Below are 25,789 nucleotides of genomic sequence, written 5' to 3'. Positions count from 1 at the left end.
TAACCTGTGTGCCTCCAGTTGTTGCAAAACTACAACTTCTAACATGCCCAGACAGCCAAAGGCTGTCTGGGCATGCTAGGAGTTGTAGTTTTAGTTTTGCAACAGCTGGAGGCACATGGGTTAGGAAACACTGATCTTTTTCATATTTATTTCATATCTATGTATATATATTGCATAAATATCTGTCTATTTAAGATCGATCAATCTATCTAATATCTATCTATCTTAAAGTTTCCTAACCCATGTGCCTCCAGCTGTTGCAAAACTACAACTTCTAGCATGCCCAGACAGTCAAAGGAGTTGTAGTTTTGTAACAGCTGGAGGCACACTGGTTAGAAAACACTGATCTATTACATATCTATCTATCCCATCTTTCTATCTCTACATCTACCCTCTATTCTTTATCCTATACACCTTTGAGCTCATGTTACACTTTCTTAAAGGAAACAGATGAACAAAATTGGTTCCCCCCCCTCAGGGGATAAGGACACCACATGGTCACTTAGACGCAGTTGATACAGTATATCCTCATGTGTATCCAGACTGGTATTGATCTTTATAGACCATCTTTCAGCCTCTTTAGCTGTATGTCGTATGGATATATAATGATAACTCAAAACTTCCTTTTATGTTTCCGCAGTACACATGGTCAATGGTGAGGTTTTTAATGGGTCTCCTAAATTCCCAGGTTTGGATCTTGTAGACGTTTTAGTTTAGTTTTTTTAATCTACTATAAGTCGTCTAAAATACAACAACAAACTATATGAATGATAAAGTGATGACTCTGAAGGTTCTCTGTAGACATTGAGGCCTAGAAGATGGATTTTTCATCTGCCATTGGACAGTTCTAACTAGTCAGGTTAGGTCCCTATGATGTTTTTTATTTTATTTATTTTTTTAAAGCTTAGTTTAAAAAGGATATTGCTGAATTGTAGATCTTTTAGGGGTATCTGACCATGAAATGTCTAAATGCTTGAAGACAAGGGTGGGCCACCATCTGCTATGGAAGTAAATGGCCAGGACTTACATTATTATAGCCTATAATACTAACAACAACATCTGAAGATCCTTAGGTGGCCAACTTATAGCTTAGAAAACTAAAGCTGTCCATGCAAACCAAACCAAAAATGTTGTTGGTGGGAGAAAAAAGTAGTGGTGGCCCCTTAACATACATGAGTTCTATATAGAAAGATGGGAGTATCCACTGCCAGACACTTTTGGCTTACCTTTCAAAGAGCAAATGAACCCTTCTTGCCCCTGACATCAGCCATTGGGGTCTTACATCTGGTTAAAAAAAATAAAAAAATCCTATGTAGGTCACTGTTCTGACCATAGAATGGACAATCAACCATGTGGACAATATCCTATGTAGGTCACTGTTCTGACCATAGAATGGACAATCAACCATGTGGACAATATCCTATGTAGGTCACTGTTCTGACCATAGAATGGACAATCAACCATGTGGACAATATCCCATGTAGGTCACTGTTCTGACCATAGAGTGGACAATCAACCATGACGACAATATCCCATGTAGGTCACTGTTCTGACCATAGAGTGGACAATCAACCATGTGGACAATATCCTAGGTAGGTCACTGTTCTGACCATAGCGTGGGCAATAAACCATGTGGACAATATCCTAGGTAGGTGACTGTTCTGACTATAGAGTGGACAATCAACCATATGGACAATATCCTATGTAGGTCACTGTTCTGACCATAGAGTGGACAATAAACCATGTGGACAATATCCTAGGTAGGTCACTGTTCTGACCATAGAATGGACAATCAACCATGTGGACAATATCCTATGTAGGTCACTGTTCTGACCATAGAATGGACAATCAACCATGTGGACAATATCCCATGTAAGTCACTGTTCTGACCATAGAATGGACAATCAACCATGTGGACAATATCCCATGTAAGTCACTGTTCTGACCATAGAGTGGACAATCAACCATGTGGACAATATCCCATGTAAGTCACTGTTCTGACCATAGAATGGACAATAAACCAAGTGGACAATATCCCATATAGGTCACTGTTCTGACCATAGAATGGACAATAAACCATGTGGGCAATATCCCATGTAAGTCACTGTTCTGACCATAGAGTGGACAATAAACCATGTGGACAATATCCTAGCTAGGTCACTGTTCTGACCATAGAGTGGACAATCAACCATGTGGACAATATCCCATATAGGTCACTGTTCTGACCATAGAATGGACAATAAACCATGTGGACAATATCCCATGTAAGTCACTGTTCTGACCATAGAGTGGACTATCTGTTGTGTTGGCCGTTCAAGTTCTCTACATTTATAAAGAATAAAGATAATAAAAGTTTTAGCGCAATATATCTCTCTACGTCTACGGCCGAGACAAAGAATGAAAAGGGTAAAAAACAGGAAAGTAGCGTTATTAACCTTCTCTTTTATCTAAATGAGCTCCACAGTCTTGGTGGTTAGCAGAATGTTACGAAGACTCTGTGGGAACAAAATGCTGCTAGGTTTGATGATTTTAATTAAAATTGCATTAAATAAAATATACAATGAAAGTCCCTGCACACATAGACATTTAGCTCTGCGCTTAACATCAACAGTTAAAGAAAACAACCGCGATCAAATGACTTTCTCGTCGTAATTACGGCTCCAGTTTGGACTTAGCCATTATTAACAGAACGTACAGTCAGACTCTTCTGGCAATGTAATATGTTATTGTAGAATTATAATTAATCTTACAGGAAGTGGTGGGATTCTTACAGTATCAGATTGAAGCAATACGGCATATAGATTTATTAATGCTTTTAATCAGTTCTGGCAAAATTAATTTCGCAATGATTGCTTACATTGAAATTTGCATAGATTTCAGGGAAGCCATTTATTTCAGTGGATATTAAAACAGGACATGGGCCCAAAGCTACGAAACTTTTTGCTGCAGTTCTCAGATGTTGGCGAAAACAGAAAATAGTTGTTGTAAGACTATGGGTCGTCAATTCCTACTCAACTTTTTACTGGATCAATCAGGGGTTTCAGGTTTATTCCCCCTCCCAGTTGGATTTGATGGTCATGTCTTTAACCACAACTTGGGACCTTTATGAGCCATCAATTCCAACTCAATGTTTTTCTGGCTCAACCAGGGTTTTCAGGTTTATTTCTATTCCAAGTTGGATTTGATGGTCATATCTTCCTCAACCATAACTTGTGACCTTCATGGGCCATCAATTCCATCTCAACATTTTTCTGAATCAACCAGGGGTTTCTCATTAACCCCCCCCCCCCCCCTTCCAGTTGGATTTGATGGTCGTGTCTTCTTCAACCATTAATTGTAACCTTTTTGGGCCGGCGATTCCAACTTAACTTTTTCTGGGTTAACCAGCTATTTTAGGTTTATTTCAGCTCCCAGATGGTCCTGTTCTGGACCACGACATGTGACTCTTGATAACCATTTGAATACCATTCAGGGCCCTTATTTGTGGTTTTCAGACTCCTCATTGGCCACTGATTACCATGAACAAGTCAACTTTAGGATAACCATTCGAGATATAGGGTACATTCTCACTTTCCCATACAATTTCAAAAAGCTATTCCTAAGATGCTTATACTTTTTCATGGCAAATAGTATGGCTCCTAGATCAACCATCACGAGATACTAGTCTTATTACTCAGTTTACATTTCCATTACAAGTTTCATAACTGGTTGGATTGACTTTTTTGTATCAGTTTCATGATTCCTTTCCATTCGTTATCCTTACTTCTGCTGGTTGTCCTTGGAAATAGACTACACTGAAACGTGTCTGACCCGTGACCTAGCAACTGTAGACACTGAAGCTCCACCCTATTGTCTAACAAGTAACCTAGCTACGACTAAGCGCTGACAGCGCAAAACGTGTCTGGAGCATTTTTATCTCCTGTTTTGAATCCTGTTTGAACACTATTACTAAAGACAAGGCTTTTGGATCGCAAGCAAGCAGTGCTGGATTTCTTTCCCTGCTGTAACATGTGACCTAGCGACTTAAGACAATCAAGCTCCACCCTATTGTTTTACATGTGACCCAGTGGCTTAAGTCAATCAAGCTTTGTCCTAGCAGATTAAGTCAAAAAAACTCCACCCTATTGCTTAACATCTGACCTAGCGTCTTAAAAAAATCAAGCTCCGCCCTACTGTCTAACATGTTACCTAGTAGCTTAAAGGGGTACTACCGTGCTGACAACTTATCCCCTATCTAAAGGATAGGGGATAAGTTGCCTGATCGAGCGGCTGGGGACCCGCCGCTGGGGACCTCTGCGATCTCGCACGCAGCACCCCGCTCTCATGAGGGGGCGGAGCCGTGACGTCACGATACTCCGGCCCCATGATCGGCAGTCATCAGACCCGGAGCGATGTTCGCTCCGGGGCCTGATGAGAGCGGGGTGCTTCGTGCGAGATTGCGGGGGTCCCCAGCGGCGGGACCCCACGCGATCAGGCAACTTATCCCCTATCCTTTAGATGGGGGATAAGTTGTCAGCACGGTAGTACCCCTTTAAGAAAATAAAAGATCACGTGAGGCCTCAAGCACCTTGCTATATAGTGATATTACTGCTTGACACCCATATAATTTGACACCCATAGAGTTCTATGTGGCCCTACTATACTGGTTTTTACTGTCGAATTCTGTATAAATCCAATAGAATAACCATTCATCCCTAAAAGTCTTGCGAATAGAACATCACACGTATGAGGCTTAAATTTAGAGAAAGCTCACGTCAGTATTTCCCAACCAGTGTGCCTCCAGCTGTTGCAAAACTACAACCCCCAGCATGTCCGGACAGCCGAAGGCTGTCCGGGCATGCTGGGGGTTGTAGTTTTGCCACAGCTGGAGGGACACCGGTTGGGAAACACTGGTCCATGTTACATTAGGTTCTATTACGCTCTATTCTATTCCTAAACCCTTCATTGTCTTCCATTGTGCAGTGGGTGGATGTAAGTGATTTTGCAGTGAATGCTCATCATCTCGTCGGAGTTATAGGTGCAATAAATACCCTCAGCCGGTAGATAAATTGCGCGTAAGTCGTAATGTTTTTTTGCCTTTTTTTTTTTATTATTATTTTTATTTTTTTTATACTCTCGCCTCACTTCTAATAGCTTTAGGCGAGGAACCTGATAAGAATCAAACAGCCAGTTCTGCTTTATACAGACACTGTAAACAAGTCTTGCACCTCTTCAGCCCCTACTATCTTATCAGGACCATTAACCCGTTCTGTGCCGGAGAAGAATTTAAGCGCCATCCATGGGAGGGAAGTTGCAACAGGACCAGGCGCAGGAGCATTATCACCTATAACACTTTCAAACACCCCTCTGTATCTTCATTTCAATGGAGGTCCTGTACTTTCAGCTCAGGGATTTAGATAAGTATTTGAGGTCTATACAAACACATGGCATTGATAAGTGCACAAGTGTGAAACCTTCTGCAGCCAGGCGCTATCACCCCGCACAGTAAAATTCTGCTCCAGGAGATAAAGGTCTTATCAGACTCCTATACTCTCCGCATAGAGAGCTTTAAGTTCGGACAGTTTGGGACTAAACTTTTGTTTTTTTTCGGTTCCCTCCTGTCCTTGTAATAATAATTTTCCCGGCTCTATCTTTGCATCGGTTGTATAATATTATATTAATAGGGGGTGGAACGAGAGACAATTCGTGTATGTGGGTGGTGATATGTACTTTATCTCTCAAAGTTATGGGCGAGACATTGAAATTCATGGGATTTTTGTTATTTGCAAAATCTCATACATTTTTTATGTAGAGGGAAGAAGAAAAAAAAAAAACCATTATTTGATTCAAGGTGATATGATGGACGGTGAGCAATATGGTAGATACATTCCTTGGTGCTGGTATAGGATAGCTTCAAAAAGTATAAAATGCAGTATAATATGGTCTAAATATGTATTTTATAGTATTACATTATAACATAGTAGTATAATAGTATATTGTAGAATAGTAATTATATTATAGTATAATAGTATATTGTAGTATAGTAGTATGATATTATAGTGCAGTAGTATAGTAGTATGTTTTAGTACAGTAGTATAGTAGTATGTTATAGTACAGCAGTTTAGTAGTATGTTATAGTACAGCAGTTTAGTAGTATGTTATAGTACAGTAGTAGTATAGTAGTATGTTATAGTACAGCAGTATAGTAGTATGTTATAGTACAGTAGAAGTATAGTAGGGTTTTATAGTACAGCAGTATAGTAGTATGTTATAGTACAGAAGTATAGTACTATCTTATAGTATAGTAGGGTGTTATAGTACAGCAGTATAGTAGTATGTTTTAGTACAGTACAGTAGTAGTATGTTATAGTACAGCAGTATAGTAGTATGTTATAGTACAGTAGTATAGTAGGGTGTTATAGTACAGTAGTATAGTAGGGTGTTATAGTACAGTAGTATAGTAGGATGTTATAGTACAGTAGTATAGTAGGGTGTTATAGTACAGTAGTATAGTAGTATGTTATAGTACAGTAGTATAGTAGTATGTTATAGTACAGTAGTATAGTAGGGTGTTATAGTACAGCAGTATAGTAGTATGTTATAGTACAGCAGTATAGTAGTATGTTATAGTACAGTAGTATAGTAGTATGTTATAGTACAGTAGTATAGTAGGGTGTTATAGTACAGCAGTTTAGTAGTATGTTATAGTACAGCAGTTTAGTAGTATGTTATAGTACAGTAGTAGTATAGTAGTATGTTATAGTACAGCAGTATAGTAGTATGTTATAGTACAGTAGAAGTATAGTAGGGTTTTATAGTACAGCAGTATAGTAGTATGTTATAGTACAGAAGTATAGTACTATCTTATAGTATAGTAGGGTGTTATAGTACAGCAGTATAGTAGTATGTTTTAGTACAGTACAGTAGTAGTATGTTATAGTACAGCAGTATAGTAGTATGTTATAGTACAGTAGTATAGTAGGGTGTTATAGTACAGTAGTATAGTAGGGTGTTATAGTACAGTAGTATAGTAGGATGTTATAGTACAGTAGTATAGTAGGGTGTTATAGTACAGTAGTATAGTAGTATGTTATAGTACAGAAGTATAGTACTATCTTATAGTATAGTAGGGTGTTATAGTACAGCAGTATAGTAGTATGTTTTAGTACAGTACAGTAGTAGTATGTTATAGTACAGCAGTATAGTAGTATGTTATAGTACAGTAGTATAGTAGGGTGTTATAGTACAGTAGTATAGTAGGGTGTTATAGTACAGTAGTATAGTAGGATGTTATAGTACAGTAGTATAGTAGGGTGTTATAGTACAGTAGTATAGTAGTATGTTATAGTACAGTAGTATAGTAGTATGTTATAGTACAGTAGTATAGTAGGGTGTTATAGTACAGCAGTATAGTAGTATGTTATAGTACAGCAGTATAGTAGTATGTTATAGTACAGTAGTATAGTAGTATGTTATAGTACAGTAGTATAGTAGGGTGTTATAGTACAGCAGTATAGTAGTATGTTATAGTACAGTAGTATAGTAGTATGTTATAGTACAGTAGTATAGTAGGGTGTTATAGTACAGCAGTATAGTAGTATGTTATAGTACAGTAGTATAGTAGTATGTTATAGTACAGTAGTATAGTAGTATGTTATAGTACAGTAGTATAGTAGGGTGTTATAGTACAGCAGTATAGTAGTATGTTATAGTACAGTAGTATAGTAGTATGTTATAGTACAGTAGTATAGTAGGGTGTTATAGTACAGCAGTATAGTAGGGTGTTATAGTACAGTAGTAGTATAGTAGGATGTTATAGTACAGTAGTATAGTAGGGTGTTATAGTACAGTAGTAGTATAGTAGGATATTATAGTACAATAGTATAGTAGGGTGTTATAGTACAGTAGTAGTATAGTAGGATGTTATAGTACAGTAGTAGTATAGTAGGATGGAATAGTCTATAGATGTAAGTCTAATACAACAGCACAGGGCGGTGTATTATATGATAGTTCAATATTGTGAATTGTATAGAACGGTAGAATGTAGCACAGTACAATATACAGTATAATATAATAAAAGTCGCAAAGTTTTCTACATAGTAGAATAAAGTTTTTGCAATGGTTAATGCAGATACGTCCAACCTGTTGCTCTTTGGCTATTGCTAAACTAGCTCCCAGTATGTATGACAGCTGGGGATAGCATGCTGGGAGTTGTAGTTGTACAACAGAGTAGAGACGACTGTGGTAATGTATCCTATTACACTGTATAAGTCTCCTGCAGTCTAGTGTTTCCCTCCATAATTGAATATATAGTGATTTTTTTGGGAGGTAAACAACCCCATGGGTGCACCGGACGGGTTAACTGAATCCAGCTGACTGCGTCCTTTACTGGCCACCTTTCCTGAGAACAGCGTGGTTATGTGCTCGGGCTATCTGTCTGGTTATTGCCACACCCAGGATTTGAGCTGACAAGCGACCATACATTGCCAGTGTCAGCAAATTCCACTACCTGAAAGAGATGGAGGGGGGAGAGAGAGAGAGGAGCCCTGCGGGATGGAAGGGGGCATCACTAGTGGCACCAGGCCATGACAACTCTTTTAGCAATCTGGAGCCAACTCCAAGGGTTTGGGAGAGGGGTGGGGGGGGGGGGGGGGATCAGCACTAAAGCAGATAACAGAATTGGTGTTTAAACAGAGACACACAAGTGACAGCTGATAGTGACAAGCTGCTGGGATAGAGACGAGTATACAGGGATGTAGCTGGCAAAAGAGGATAGATGGGGGGGGGGGCTATAGGGCAGTGGTCTCCAACCTGCGGACCGCCAGATGTTGCAAAACTACAACTCCCAGCATGCCCGGACAGCCGTTGGCTGTCCGGGCATGCTGGGAGTTGTAGTTTTGCAACATCTGGAGGTCCGCAGGTTGATGACCACTGCTATAGGGGGGTGCGTAGGATGAGGATGTACCTGGGCCTGTAACCTAGAGGGGTGCAAAGGATCCCACTTCTTCAGTGTTTCCCAACTAGTTGCAAAACTACAACTCCACGCATGGCCAGGCAACTGCCAGCATGCGGAGAGTTGTGGTTTTGCAACAACTGGAGGCACCCTGGTTGGGGAAAACTGCACTACACATATAAGGAGACCAGTACTAAGTAAATAAAAAAAAATATATATATATAAAATAAAATAATAAATACATAAAAAAAAATATATATATATATATAAATAAAATAAGATAAGTAAATACATAAATAAATAAAATAAATATATAAATAAAATAAGATAAATAAATACATAAATAAATAAAATAAATATATAAATAAAATAAGATAATAAATACATAAATAAATAAAATAAATATATAAATAAAATAAGATAAATAAATACATAAATAAATAAAATAAATATATATATAAATAAAATAAGATAAATAAATACATAAATAAATAAAATAAATATATAAATAAAATAAGATAAATAAATACATAAATATATAAAATAAACAAATGCATAAATACATCAGACTGTGTTTGTGTGTTATTATGAAATTATATTTTAGTTAAAAATTTATGGCTTTTGTTATCATAGAGACACTATTGATAGGTCTGACCGCTCGGACAAAATACTTGTCACCTTCACCTGGAAAAAAAATCCTTCACCGCCGGTGATGTGTAGTCGTCGGGGAGTCAGTTCCGTGCGGCGCTTTATGATTTCCCTTATTCTGTAAACATTCTACTCTGACAACTTTGCTCCTGCTGTTTTGCTTCCTCTTGAAGATGATATTTGTTTAAATATTTGTACATGATTCAGCGGGGCATGCTTTTTATCTTGAGCGCTGGGTGGGAACGATACCTACAGGTGTGGTGAAGCGGAGCCTGTCAGATGAGGTTGTTATTAAGCACAAGGTGCTGCGGTGTACCAATGGGTCATCTGTGGTTTACACAGGACTGCAAAGAAGTCATCACTATCTATCTGTCTATATCTAAATGTTTCATATCTATCTATTTATTGTATATATCTATTATCTATCTATTTGATATATATCTATTTATCTGACTATCTCATATCTATTTGACATCTATATGTCAAAGAAATGCCACCCCACACCATTACTGACACACCGCCAAACTGGTCATGCTGGAAGATGTTGTAGGCAGCAGAACGTTCTCCACGGCGTCTCCAGACTCTGTCACGTCTGTCACATGTGCTCAGTGTGAATCTGCTTTCATCTGTGAAGAGCACAGGGCACCAGTGGCGAATTTGCCAATCTTGGTGTTCTCTGGCAAATGCCAAACGTCCTGCACGATGTTGGGCTGTAAGCACAACCCCCACCTGTGGATGTCGGGCCCTCATAGCACCCTCATGGAGTCTGTTTCTGACCATTTGAGTGGACACATGCACATTTGTGGTCTGCTGGAGGTCATTTTGCAGGGCTCTGGCAGTACTCCTCCTGCTCCTCCTTGCACAAAGGTGGACGTAGCTATCGTGCTGCTGGGTTGTTGCCCTCCTACGGCCTCTTCCACGTCTCCTGATGTACAGGCCTGTCTACTGGTAGCGCCTCCATGCTCTGGACACTACGCTTACAGACACAGCAAACCTTCTTGCCCCAGTTCGCATTGATGGACCATCCTGGACGAGCTGCACTACCTGAGCCACTTGTGTGGTTTGTAGAATCCATCTCATGCTACCACTAGAGTGAAAGCACCGCCAGCATTCAAAAGTGACCAAAACATCAGCCAGGAAGCATAGGAACTGAGAAGTGGTCTGTGGTCACCACCTGCAGAACCACTCCTTGCTAATTGCCTGTAATTTCCCCCTATTGTCTGTTCTATTTGCACAACAGCATGTGAAATTGATTGTCAATCAGTGTTGCTTCCTGAGTGGACAGTGGGATTTCACAGAAGTGTCATTGACTTGGAGTTACATTGTGTTGTTTCAATGTTCCCTTTATTTTTTTGAGCAGTGTATTTATCTATCTATCTATCCTTCTATCTCATATCTATTTATCTTCCTTCTTTCTTTCTTTCTTTCTTTCTTTCTTTCTTTCTCTCATTCGCTTACATTCAGATATACCAAAGCGCCAAATAATATATATACCGTATATATGTATGTATTGTTCTCTCCCTCCCTCTCTCTCTCTCTATACATATATATATATATATATATATATATATATATATATATATACGATCTATCTCATATCCAGGTGTGCCAAATCTTGACATCACACTATATCATCATGATTATTAATATGATGAAGTTTTGCCAAATACCAGACTCAGCTCTTCTACCCCTGAGCTCCTCCCCTCCGCAGTAGCTATATATACATTCCACATGCCCATATTATATCATAGTAGCACTATTCATGCCCACCCTCCTCCTCATGTATCCCACTAGTATTTTCCCTCCCTTTCCTCTGATTGTCACTTCAGGATCTTAATGACTGAGGATCTCTCTCCCCGCACTGGGGAAGAGAGACAGAATCTTGGCACCCAGCACCCTCATTGGTCAGTCAAGAAACAAAAAATAAAAGATGGGCGAACAATGCGTTTTGATTTTGCAGGTGCTCAAGTTTGTGCGCCGGTGTCAGCGAATATTGGAATGCGCTAAGAATACTGACCTCATTATGCAAAAAAAAATTAAAATAAAATAAAAAATCACACAAAAAACTAAAATCCATTCATTCGTATTCATTTCTTCTCTTTATAAGAAACAAACAAAAAATAAATAAATACATTCCAAAAAGTAAGAAAAAAATAAAAAAAAGGGGTGGGGGGGTGGCTTCAGTTTTTTCTTTTTTTGTAAGAAATTGTTCGCATTCATTGCAGCAAAGTGGTAGCTTGAGCGGTACCAAAACTGTAACCATTTGATATTCCAAAAGGTTTTGTGTGTATTCGGTTAGTTACAGTAATTATACCCAATAACTGACAGCCAAAATCACGTAGGAGAAAAGCAAAGGCTGTTTTCTCACACAGGCCCTGCTGCAGAACATCTGCTGAGAGATTTGCATATTAATTAACCCATATTAACTCTAATTATTCTGGGAAATTATCAAATAAATTGAATTTTCTAATTTTAACCTTTCTTTTACTTGACGCGTGTCGGAAGGCTGAGGGGACGCACTAGACCATCTCACCTGGGCAGTGGGTCTAAAGAAGTGACCCCCCCCAACCCAAACCCAAACCTCCGGCTATTACCCCCTTGTCTCCTAGGCATGGGGCGGCCTTTAAAAGCTTTTGTGCATCTCTTTTTTTGGCTTCTGTATTCGCCGGGTCTCAGTACATTTGCTGTGAGGTGGAACATGTGTGTGTGTGCGAGCACAGATGGTGGATTTGTACAGGGCGAGGAAAGGTGGTACCTCCGAACAGTTGAACAAACCTTTTTTATTTTTTTCGTTTTTTTTTTTTTCCCAGCCTGTTGTTTAGGCCTGAGCAAATAAATGGAGTTTAATTCAATTAGAGCCTGGCTTTAGTCCGTGCCACATGACAGAAATGATTCAATATTTCGACCTAACCCCCCCCCCCCCCTCTTCCACTTTTTTTTTTTTTATATTCCCTTTCCCCCCCCCCCCCCCTTCGCATTGTTTAATTTACACATCGCTGCCTCCGTCGCCTTTTGTGCCCTCCTGTTTGGAGTGACCATAATGCGTTGAGCTTTTTTTTTTTTTTTTTGTCTGCGCTATGTCACTGTCCCTGTCTGGCTTTGTCCATTGTGAGATATATACGACGATGATGCCGTTTTCGGTTGGGGGGGGGGGGGGGGGGTATGGAATCATAACAAAAAGACTAAAAAACAAAACAAAAAAAAAAACAAAAAAATAACAAAAACAAGAAGGTTTAAGGTATCGGAAACAGAGGTCGCTCTCTCTCTCTCTCTGGTTTAAAAGCAAGTGGCTGGTTCAGAAAGGGATGAATGAATAAATATATAAATACATCCATAAATAAAAAAAATTAAAATAAAAAATAAAAATTAATAAAAATAAATTAATTAAATTAAATAAATAAACAAAGTAAAAAAACTATATAAAATAAATCAATAAATAAATAACCAAATAAATAAATAAATTCATTAATTAAGTAAATAAATAAAATTTATATATTTTTTATTTTGAATAAATAAATAAAATAAATAAAAAAATAAATTAGACTGATATCCAACATACCAACATAACACATGGGGGTAGTCAGAAGCAAACGTTTCCTACACATTACAGTGGTTTTTCCCAACAAATGTGCCTCCAGCTGTTGCAAAACTACAACTCCCAGCATGCCCGGACAGCCGAAGGCTGTCCGGGCATGCTGGGAGTCGTAGTTTTGCAACTTAAAAAAAAAAAAATATATATATATATAAAATTGTCCTTTCCCCACAGACCATAAAAAGTTTCTGCCTCCAATAAGCTCGACCAGTTCATGACCCGCAATAGAGTCTTCCCAATGAAGGTACTGGAGTGTTTTGCATGAAAATAACCTAACCCCAATATCATTAAGAGCTGGAAAACCTTTTTCCTTAAGTACAAGCGAGACCCTCATTTCCACCTTAATGGTTTCACCTCCCCCTGTTTTTTAACCATTCAGGTGATCAGCTAACCCCAGCTGACTAGGCAAGAGAGTGAAAAAAAAAAATCCTGGAGAAATCCTTTCCTTTGACTAATGGGCAGCAGGACAAGAAACCCGTTACCTGGAGCTAACATTTGTCAGTAACAACTGCAGGCGAGGATAGGAAGGGGGGAGAGACAGGAGGGCTGAAGATGAACAGGAGGAAATGTAGCTTTAAACTCTATGGAGCCAGCAAAAGGAAAAAAGGATTGATATCCATGGAATATAAACGGTTACTGCCTAAGAGATATGTGGTCAAAGTAGAAGATGATGAAGCATCCTCGGCCAAAGGTAGGAGGACTTTATGGGAATCCGGGCACATCAGATTAACCCTACTAGAGAGCAACCTAATGTAGATTGTACCTAATGTAGATTGTACCTAATGTAGATTGTACCTAATGTAGATTGTACCTAATGTAGATTGTACCTACTGTACATCATCCCTACTATACATCATTATATATCATCCCTACTATACATCATCCCTACTATACATCATTATACATCATCCCTACTATACATCATCCCTACTGCACATCATTATATATCATCCCTACTATACATTATTATACATCATCCCTACTATACATCATTATATATCATCCCTACTATACATCATTATATATCATCCCTACTATACATCATCCCTACTGCACATCATTATATATCATCCCTACTATACATTATTATACATCATCCCTACTATACATCATTATACATCATCCCTACTATACATCATCCCTACTATACATCATTATACATCATCCCTACTATACATCATTATACATCATCCCTACTATACATCATCCCTACTATACATCATTATACATCATCCCTACTATACATCATCCCTACTATACATCATTATACATCAACCCTACCATACATCATTATACATCATCCCTACTATACATCATTATATATCAATCATCCCTACTATACATCATCCCTACTATACATCATTATATATCATCCCTACTATACATCATCCCTACTGCACATCATTATATATCATCCCTCCTATACATTATTATACATCATCCCTACTATACATCATTATACATCATCCCTACTATACATCATCCCTACTATACATCATTCTACATCATCCCTACTATACATCATTATACATCAACCCTACCATACATCATTATACATCATCCCTACTATACATCATCCCTACTATACATCATTATACATCATCCCTACTATACATCATCCCTACTATACATCATTATACATCATCCCTACTATACATCATCCCTACTATACATCATTATACATCATCCCTACTATACATCATTATACATCAACCCTACCATACATCATTATACATCATCCCTACTATACATCATTATATATCAATCATCCCTACTATACATCATCCCTACTATACATCATCCCTACTATACATCATCCCTTCTGTAGATTATATTGCATCTACTATAGATTATATTATACCTATTATGCATCATCCCTACTATAGATTACCCTCCCATAGGACAATCCGATAGTAGATCAAACCTTATAGATTTTATTCTACCTAATATAGATCATCCCTACTATAGATGTCTACTGTAGATATGACTTTACTATAGATCATCCCTACTATAGATTACCATACTATAGATCAACCCTACATCAGAGTTCTACCTACTATAGATCAACCCTAATGTAGATCAAACCTTATAGATTTTATTCTACCTACTATAGATCATCACTACTGTAGATATCCTTTTATTATAGATCATCCCTAGTATACATTTTAGATCATCTCTACTGTAGATGTATCCCTGCTGTAGATGAAAATTAATGTATATTAAAGCTACTATAGATTAACGCTATAAATATCATCCCAAATCTAGAATAATCATACTATGGATAAACCCTACTGTAGACTTACCCTGCTATAGATCTATCTATCTATCTATCTATCTCTCTCTCATATCTATCTACCTATCTATCTCTAATATCTATCAATCTATCTATCTATCTCATATCTATCTATTTCATATTTATCTATCTATATATCTCATATCTATCTATCTATCTATCTATCAACTATCTATCTATAATCTATCTATCTATCTCATATCTATCTATCTCATATCTCTCTATCTATCATCTATCTATCTATCTATCTATCTCATATCTATCTATCTATCTATCTACCTATCTAATATCTATCTATCTATCTCATATTTATCTATCTATATCTATCTATCCATCTTGTGTTGGTTCCTTAGTTGTTAGTGAACTTTCTACTTCTCCAGTCCCCTTCTTTAGATTTATCCTACTATAAATCAACCCTACTAAAGATAATCTCAGTAGACTGAGTCTTCTCATAGTTCTTCCTTGCTGTAGATATAATTTGACTATAGATCAAAGCTTCTGTAGATTAACCTTTCTGTCCTCGGTAGCTCAAACCTAATGTAGATAAACCCTACTACAGATCAATCCTACAGTAGATCCCCCCTGCTATATATCAACTCCACTGTAGATTGACCCTACTGTGGATCCAAAGTTTTTGCAGCCCTCCCGAGAATCAACCCAACTCCAGATTAACCCCATGGGACACCAGATCTAGTGGGGATCTCCCCTCATTCTTTAGATCAAAGCTATTCTATATTAACTCTTCTGTGGATCATGCATTCTGGAGATCAAACCTACAGAAAACCAATCCTGTGGATCATCCCTACTGTGTATTAAAACTTTGGCGGATTTAATATTCTTTTGGCATAAAGTAGATCAGTGTTTCCCAACCAAGGTGACTCGAGCTGTTGCAAAACTACAACTCCCAGCATGCCCGGACAGCCGAAGGCTGTCCGGGCATGCTGGGAGTTGTAGTTTTGCAACAGCTGAAGGCACCCTGGTTGGGAAACACTGATGTAGATTAAAGGGGTACTCCAGTGGAATTTTGTTTTTTAAATCAACCGGTGCAGAAAGTTAAACAGATTTCTAAATTACTTCTATTAAAAAAATCTTAACCCTTCCAGTACTTATCATCTGCTGTACGCTCCAGAGGAAGTTGTGTAGTTCTTTCCAGTCTGATCACAGCGCTCTCCGCTGACACCTCTGTCCGTGTCAGGAACTGCCCAAAGCAGGAGCAGTTTGCTATGGGGATTTGCTTCTATTCTTGACCGTTCCTAAAATGGACAGAGGTGTCAGCAGAGAGCACTGTGGTCAGACTGAAAAGAAAGTCAAAACAGAAAAGAACTTCCTGTGTAGCATACAGCAGCTGATAAGTACTGGAAGGATTAATTGATTAATATTTTTTTTAATAGAAGCAATTTACAAATCTGTTTAACTTTCTGGCACCAGTTTATAAAAAAAAAAAATGGTTTTCTACCGGAGTACCCCTTTAACCTGACTGTAGACCAAGCTGACCATAGAGGAAGCCTAGTCTAGATGAAGTTTACTGTAGATCAATTCTTCTTTATATCAGGAAAAATGTACATAATGTCCGGATTTCCCATTGGTTGAGTCTTCCTCGCTGTCTGGTCTAGGGGCAATACCTATAAGAACTGACGTAAGACTTCACTAGAAGCATAAGAGGATGAGTGAAGGGCTGAGGTTTTCTAGGTGGCTCCAGCCTCAGTCACGCACGTTTTCTTTTTACATGGTGTAATCTTTCTAAGAGGAAGGTATTAGACACAATAACTTTCACAAGGACGCTGTTTCCTCATATTTCTCTGCTCATTGGGTTGTCAAGGTTTTAAGTCCAAGGTTTTAAAAACGTAACTGTAGACAAGGTCCCTGTGCGATAAGACAGTCCAGGAATATTATGTGTTTCTTCTGATTATGGACAATTGTATCTGTATTACTCTACAGCTTGTAGGTGAGATCTTATATATATATATATATATATATAGTAGATTGAGGCACCTAGATATACAGTGGGCACATGCATCCATACATCGGCGGTGCCACTGAGCTGTTATGGTGCGCGCCAAAGTCTGCAACATTGTTGTTCTCTTTTTGTGGTTTGCACTAATTCAGTCATGTAAAGTAATGCTGCCTATGTATGGAAATGTGTATCTCATGTCTATCTATCTATCTCATATCTATCTATCTCATATCTATCTATCTATCTCATATCTATCTATCTCATATCTATCTATCTATATATCTATCTATCTCATATCTATCTATCTCATATCTATCTATCTATCTATCTATCTCTCATATCTATTTATCTATCTATCTATCTCATATCTATCTATCTATCTATCTATCTCATATCTATCTATCATCTATCTCATATCTATCTATCATCTATCTATCTCATATCTATCTATCTCATATCTATCTATCTATCTATCTATCTATCTCTCTATCTCTCATATCTATTTATCTCATATCTATCTATCTATCTATCTCATATCTATCTATCTATCTCATATCTATCTATCTCATATCTATCTATCTCATATCTATCTATCTATCTATCTATCATCTATCTATCTCATATCTATCTATCTCATATCTATCATTCATATATCTCATATCTATCTATCATTCATCTACCTATCTATCTCATATCTATCTAACTATCTATCTATCTCATATCTATCTTATATCTATCTATATATCTACCTATCCATTCATCTCATATCAATCTATCTTAGTGTTTCCTAACCCATGTGCCTCCAGCTGTTGCAAAACTACAACTTCTAGCATGCCTTTGGCTGTCCGGGTATGCTAGGAGTTGTAGTTTTGCAACAGTGGGAGGCACACGGGTTAGGAAGCACTGATCTATTTCATATCTATCTATTTCCCATCTATCTCATATCTATCTATCTCATATCTTATCTCATATCTATCTATCTATCTATCTATCTCATATATATCTATCTATCTCATATCTATCTCTCTATCTCATATGTATCTATCTATCTATCTCATATCTATCTATCTCATATCTTATCTCATATCTATCTATCTATCTATCTATCTCATATCTATCTATCTCTCTCTCTCATATTTATCTATCTATATCTATCTATCTATCTATCTATCTATCTATCTATCTATCTCATATCTATCTTTCTCATATCTATCTATCTCATATCTATCTATCTATCTATCTCATATCTATCTATCTCATATCTATCTATCTCATATCTATCTCTCTATCTATCTTGTGTTGTTTCCTCAGTTGTTAGTGAACTTCTCTACTTCTCCTTCCCCTCGCCGCCCCCAGACCATGACTAGGTTATTATGATAATGTATCCTTAAGGATAGGAAGTCCTGTGCTTTTCACCTTGTATTGACGCTGTATCCCAGCTATTGTTCTGCTCCAAGTTCAGTGTATGTGCATTTCAGCATTAGTAATGGGCAGCACCAGGCGATGTGTTGTGTTAATCACTGTGTTTATTCACAATGCACAATTTTCCCCTATGGCTGATGATGCTGAGGTTGAGAATTAGTGCTGCCCCCGGTGGCTGAGAATGGAATTAACAGATTAAGTGATGGCCTCTCCAGGAAGTGGCCTGCACCGTCCCTGCTCCATACCCCATTACACAACTCACTTAGCATGTTTGCTTCATTCTCATGCTGCCCATCCATTCTCACCGCTGTGTAAAAGTGTTACCTTTTACTCGCTCTTTACACCTAGGTACTGTATACTGAGAAAAAAAGCAATTTACCTTCAGTAAATATACACAAACCTCCCCTAACAAATCCTTGAGGGCTCTTAAAGCTACATCCCTCCAGTGCATTCATTTTCCACAGGCAACTGATATATATATGTATGTGTGTGTATATATATATATATATATATATATATATATATATATATATATATATAATTCAGTGCAGCACTCCATAATATGAAGAAAAGTGATATTTATCCCATTAAAAAAAGTGAATACAGCAGCGACATTTCGATCCTCTCCAGGATCTTTCCAGAACCCTTCCAGTACTTATCAGCTGCTGTATGCTCCAGAAGAAGTTGTGTAATTATTTTCTGTCTGACCACAGTGCTCTCTGCTGACACCTCTGTCCATGTCAGGAACTGTCCAAAGCAGGAGAGGTTTGCTATGGGGATTTGCTTCTACTCTTGACAGTTGCCGACATGGACAGAGGTGTCAGCAGAGAGCACTGTGGTCAAAAGAACTTCCTGTGGAGCATACAGCAGCTGATAAGTACTGGAAGGATTCATATTTTTTAATAGAAGTAATTTAAAAATCTGTTTAACTTTCTGGCACCAGTTGATTTGAAGAAAAAAAAAATTCTACCGGAGTACCCCTTTAACCTGACTGTAGACCAGCAGCGACGTTTCAATTCTCTCCAGGTTCTGTCTCAAGCTGGATCCTGAAGAGGATCGAAACGTCGCTGCTGTATTCACTTTTTTTTTGATGGAATAAATATCACTTTTCTTCATATTATGGAGTGCTGCACTGAATTCTATTTTTATGGACATTGATGAATCGATGGACTTGGCTCTTATGAGTGACCTGCACCCTGCATCTTAATCTTTTTCAACTGGAGTGCTGCTGTATTTTTTAGCTTTTTCGGAGTGCTGCTGTATTTTTTAGCTTTTTTTGGAGTGCTGCTGTATTTTTTAGCTTTTTTGCTTATATATATATATATATATATATATATATATATATATATATATATATATATATACATATAATGTATCTGTCACCTAAGTCTGCAAACGATCTATTAAGGAGTTTGTTGTCGGTCACATTCACATGCTTTTTCCATCAAAGACATGCGTGGCTAAGTGATATGTGTCAGCTGAGTGCGACTGTACATCACATCCTCTGGTTGGTTTAGTTGTCACTGGATCACGTGAGAAAGTCCTTGTTGAGCGACAGTAGTTTTAAGGTTCCAGATGCAGCAGAGCCGAGTTTATTATTTGGCGTAATTAGTATATTATAAGAGCTTTATGCAAGTAAGCGGACTGTAGTATTGTGCAAATGTTACGTGACAAAATCACCTCTGCTATATCTGTGTATATGATTCATTTGCTTAGCTTTTAGACATTATATATATATATATATATATATATATATATATACGAGGAGCCACCATCTTTTGGTTTTAAAGATGGTGGCTTCATCATAGTGGTAGCATAGCATCTGTCATAGATGCACCCATTTGTCTACGCGGGTGGTCTTCAACCTGCAGACCTCCAGATGTTGCAAAACTACAACTCTCAGCATGCCCGGACAGCCGATGGCTGTCCGGGCATGCTGGGAGTTGTAGTTTTGCAACATCTGGAGGTCCGTAGGTTGGAGACCACTGGTCTACGCCATTGCTTCCCAACCAGCATGCCTACAGCTGTTGCCCATCTGGGCATGCTAGGAGTTGTAGTTTTGTAACAACTGGATGCACACTGCTTGGGAAACACTGCTCTACACAATAGATCCTTCATCCTTTATTAAGACTGGCAGTGTAATTAAAATTGCGCAAAATTTATAAACAAACTTGACACATTTTCAGACTGCCCTAAAATCAGAAAATAAAATATAGGCTAAAATGTTATTCACGTATTGAAAAATGACAGGTCCAACATTTTCAGCCCACACCCTCCCTACCTGGTAAAATAAATTCCCAACTTTTTAACTTTTGTTGAATTAAAAAAAACAAAACAAAAAAAATAATAATCTGCTACAATTTTTAACACAACGTATGCCGTTAAAGTGCACTGAAAAATAAATAGATTTTAATATTTATAAATGAATGAAAATCAATATTGTATCCATTTAAACTGTTATATACTGGGATATATGGGTTTCAGGGGTATGACCATAGGGGGTGCAAAGTTTGCAGTTGCACCCAGACCCTGGTGCCTGATGGGGCCCTCTGTAATATTTGGCAAACTTGGCGCTGTGATGATTTTTTTTCACGCACATCTGGTGGGTGTCAAATCTTATTGCTGCTGCGTCACCTCTTTGTAAGAAGAGCTGACGCTTTGTTGCAGAGTAATCAGACCCATTTGTTGTCGTGGCCAGGTAAACTCTGGAGATTTCCTGTTTAAAATAAACTGTGAAGCTGGCAAATAGTTTAGTTTTTTTTCTACTTTGATGCGCCTCCTCCGCCATGTCCTGGCTATCAGTCCAGATGTATCAGTAGATAGCTACACAGACACAGTGTGACCAATCGCTAATTATATTTCAGCTTCTTCTCCTCTTCTGCAAACAAAGCTTTGTTCAGATGACACACGTTGACACAAGGATCCCTCTTCCCTCCTCCCCCCCAAGTTTCTCAAGGCGAAAAGTCACCCGTGATCAATACCCCATGTATTAGGAACAGATGCTTCTGTGTTCTGCAAACTGACACAAGTAACGTCCATCTGTGTGCAAGGGGGGTGGGGGGGGGGGGGGGGGGGGCTGGCTAGGTAAAAATAAAACCTTGTTTACACCCCCTGTCGCAGATAATGGTCGAGCTACTTCAAATGTCAGACTCATTATCAACAATACTTACTAAGTACCTTGGCCTGGAATGTCTCGCTAATTCCTTCCAGCAGGTAAAGGTGATCCTCGAATGTCAAGCTCTCTGACCGGATTAAGAAAGAAAGAAAAAAAAAAAAAACAGATCGTTATAGAACAACAAGGATGCAAAATGTTGATATGTTTTTTAAATCAAATTCCAAAATAATTTTTAAAGAGAGTCAAGAAGGTTCTTATTAAAATCTACCCCACCTTAAGAAGCAACTCCGATTGAGGTGATCCTCGAATGTCAACCTCTAAAGGGATTAAGAAATGGTATAGAACAAATGATACAAAATGTTGATTTGTTTTTTAAAACAAATTCAAAACATTTCTTTTAGACAGTCGGGAAGGTTCTTGACTGAATCACCCGTCAATTCTAAAAGAAGTTTAACTCAGATAAAACATTGAGGTGATCATCAAATGTCAAACTCTGACGAGATTAAAGAGAAAGAAAACAAAATGTTATCGAACAAATGATACCAAATCTTGATTCAAAATTTTTTTGTAGAGAGTCCTGCAGGTTCTTATTTGAATTACCTTCCAACTTGTTAAAATGGCAACTCAGATAAAACATCATATATTGTTGTATTACTCATGCCATGAAATAACTCAATGTAGTTGAAATGTTTTTTTTTTTTTTTTGCTTTGATAGTAAAATAGTGTAATAGCCTGACGATAGAGTAAACCAGTTAAGTAATGTCAGGCTGGAATACCAGGGATTGCCTGTGATTACTGTGCACAGCCTAAGCTCGCAGCCTAACTACGTCTTATCCTGTAATCGTTGGATCACATGGCAGTCGTCCATCTCTACCTGTATGAAACATAATTACAGCCGCTTCCTGGCAAAGCATCTAATGCCGTGGATTGTAATTGATTTCTAAGAGATTACTATGAGGAATTGGTTATCAATGCTGTGTTTTTCTGGGCCATTTATCGCCTCTGTTTAGTAGGTATTTTGGTGTTTGTTTTTGCTTTTTATTTCTTTCCTCCTCCTTCAAGAGGCATGTAGAATGCGAGTGTCTATTTTGAGCCAAAGATGAGTATGTCTCTTCCCGCTTGTTTATTGGACTGAAGGAAAGGCATTCTTGGGCCTTCCAACTCCTTTGTGGTTACAAGAAAGTCCTTCGGCCTATGCCAGTACTACTTTGTCTACTTTTTTTTTTAATTAACTCAAACTTTACACCGGTAGAGGAAACACACTTTATAACCCTGTACTGGCAACAAGTTTTAAGGAAGTTGTAATAGACCTTAGGATTTCCTACTTTTTATCAATGATGCAATGTTTGTTTGAGGGTCCGTTCACACGCTAGTAGCTAGCAGCGAGCTTCCCGCTGCGAGTTACATTACCATTGATTTAAATGGGTCCACGGACAGTCCGCAATTCAAATTCAATTCAAATCAATGCTAGTGTAACTCGCAGCAGGTTTCCCGCAGCGGGAAACTCACTGCTAGCTACTATCGTGTGAACGCACCCTTAAGGACTAATATGTATACTAATAGTTTATACTTGTGCCGAGACTATTACGATCTTGATACGTCTTCACCGGGAGACCTCCGGCAAATCCATTTCTGGATCGCAATAGGTCTCAGGGCAAGTCTCGTGCTCTTAAGTTGCCTGGGAATTTCGAAGAATAATCCTGCTGCCGAAGCATTTAAACATTATCCATCATTCAAAACATGGTCTAACTTGTCTGCTTTAGGTTCTATGGATAAGACTTAAATAGTTGAGTTGGGGAAACTTCTTTTTCTACCATAGATTCTTTTTGGGTCCACATTCAGAGCTTCTGAAAAGCAACCAATGAAATCCTTTAGTTTTGCTAAGTTCCTGAATGGGCATCAATAAATCTCACTACAGTTTCAAGAAATTGACCCCTGTAAGGTCTAACATAATTTTGTTCCATACTATCACTTCTCAGACATGTTTCCTAAAAACTATTCCCAAAACAGTATTTTCCAACATGCCTGATGGATGTTCTAGCTCAGTGGTCTCAAAGATGTGGACCACCAGATGTAGCAAAACTACAACTACCGGCATGCCCGGACAGCCAATGGCTGTCCGAGCATGGCGGTAGTTGTAGTTATGCAACATCTGAAGTTCCACAGTTTGAAGACCACTTTTTTAGTCCAAGGACCATGTTTTCATAGTAGGATTTGTAGTACGCAGCTTTGATTTGCAACATCTGTTGGTCCACAGTTCGAAAACCACTGTTCTAGCCCATGGACCACATTTTCATAGTTGGATTTGTAGCTCGTAGTTTTGATTTACGACATCTCTTGATCCACCGATTGAAGACCACTGTTCTAGCCCATAGACCAGGTTCTGATCTGTTAGATTGGGGCTTTGTCTTGTGGTCCTATTCGGGGTTCGAAGCCAATTAAACCAGCCCAAAAATTCCCCCACTAGTTTTCCTAAGTCCATAATTGGACATCGATAACATTCCCTTCTGTCTTGAACATAACATAGTAAATGTTCTAACATCATTTTGCATCTTCTGGTCACGTCTCAGACCTTCACTTTTTAAAGTCTAGTTTAGTAGACCGGAGGACGAGATACTAAAATTTACACGTCCATGTATCACTAGGTGCAAGGGATGACCATCAATTAAGTAACATTACTCTTGTCCACTCTTCCTCTTAACTTATTTATCTGTCTAAAAGTATTTACTACTGTTTGGGAAAACACAAGCAGCAGGCGCGAGGCATTGTTGTCCTGTGATGGTGATGGATGTTGTGTTCCTGACCTTGTATCCTGAGACATGACTTCACTACTTGTTGAAATTGTTCAGATTTTTTTCTTTATTTTTTGGGCTCCTCAGGGGTTTGTTGATAAATCATTTATCTTTTTTTTATTTTTATAAATCTTGAAGAAAATATCTTTCATTGCTCTAAAACTCACGTGTCACTCAGGATAGTCAACGATGGGCAAAAAAAAAGAGACCTCAAAAGACATATTTTCTTTCAGGATAAAGGCCTTTTAAAGCTTGTCCAGCCTTAGATAATTTTATTCACTCCTCCTGGACCTTCCTTTATTTCTCCTGTGCCCAGAGATCACTTTTTAAGAGGTGGGTTGAAAGATTCCCAGGCCTTAGGATCTTTTGTTTGCCCCCCTCCCCAACTCAGAGCTCAGAACATTTATAAAGGGCTTGTCTGTGGGTTGCTAAGAAATGGTTAAACCTTTGTCACCATTCCGAAAAAAAAAAAAAAAGATTCACAATATTGATTGTACTAAGGTATATCTGGACCACACAGCTCGAGCAGAGACGGTAGAATATCTCTCGTTTCTTTTTTTCTGTGTGTTTTTTTTTTTTGTACATCTTAGGGCATTACCCAGTCTGAACTTGTTTAAACCCTTGTGGTCACACCTCTTGAAAAGGTTTTGTTTCCCCCGTCAATTGGTATTCAAACCAGGTCAGCAGATTCTGTTTGCTGCTCCTGCAGCCGTTTTCATTTTAATTTGCACCTGTTGTGCAGTTGTTCAGAAGGCAAGTGCGGACCCGCGGATTATACAAAGATCATATTATGAGCAGATATGCACGGTGTAATCTTTTTGTCCCCAGACTCACATGAAAAAAAAAATAAAAAAAATTAGAAAAAAAAATCTCTTCTCTTTTTGTTCCTTTTATTTTTTTTGGTTCTCCCTGGGAACCTGTCAAAACAAACAGATATGACTGACCCCAAAAAATTGTAACTAGACGTATTTCAAGAATTCTCCTTAAGCGTTATGATCCTGAAACACAATCCTTTTTTTTTTTTCCCCTCGTCTTTCTTTT

General features: G+C 38.1%; 1 protein-coding gene across 2 annotated transcripts in view; it reads left to right on the top strand.

Annotated features, from left to right (window-relative positions):
* ZEB2 (zinc finger E-box binding homeobox 2) overlaps positions 1–25,789 on the top strand; it is a gene marked incomplete at its 5' end in the record, with an annotated part of 153,577 nt that overhangs the window by 97,333 nt on the left and 30,455 nt on the right.

This window comes from Hyla sarda, chromosome 8 (assembly GCF_029499605.1).
Source record: "Hyla sarda isolate aHylSar1 chromosome 8, aHylSar1.hap1, whole genome shotgun sequence".
NCBI classification, from domain to species: domain Eukaryota; kingdom Metazoa; phylum Chordata; class Amphibia; order Anura; family Hylidae; genus Hyla; species Hyla sarda.
This window is presented reverse-complemented; position numbering and strand designations above follow the sequence as displayed.